The following is a 320-nucleotide window of genomic DNA, read 5'->3' on the forward strand; positions in this document are numbered from 1 at the left end:
CCAAAGTGGCCAACTCGCGCTCGAGCACAGACTGCAGCGCCCCGCGGCGGCCATCTCCGCAATCACCGAGCTGGACCTCGGCCTGGCCGCCCTCAAAGCGTTTGGCTGACCACCGGAAGTGAATCACACAGGCACGTCCCCAGCGGCGGGGGTGTAGCTCAAATGGTAGAGCGCTCGCTTCGCATGTGAGAGGCACGGGGATCGATACCCCGCACTTCCACCCACACTTTTAGCAGCTGCGCTGCAAAGTCGCGGGCTGCAGCCCCTGTTTGGCGCCGGCGTCATCGAGACACGTTCAGCCGGCCCGCACAGGCGGGTGC

General features: G+C 65.9%; 1 non-coding gene across 1 annotated transcript; it reads left to right on the forward strand.

The window, feature by feature from the left end:
- The first annotated feature begins 147 nt into the window (after nt 1-147).
- Nucleotides 148-220, forward strand: TRNAA-CGC. Its single transcript has one exon. It is a non-coding gene; the product is annotated as a tRNA-Ala (tRNA).
- Nucleotides 221-320: the final 100 nt, after the last annotated feature.

Source organism: Camelina sativa, unplaced genomic scaffold, assembly GCF_000633955.1.
Source record: "Camelina sativa cultivar DH55 unplaced genomic scaffold, Cs unpScaffold15286, whole genome shotgun sequence".
NCBI lineage: Eukaryota > Viridiplantae > Streptophyta > Magnoliopsida > Brassicales > Brassicaceae > Camelina > Camelina sativa.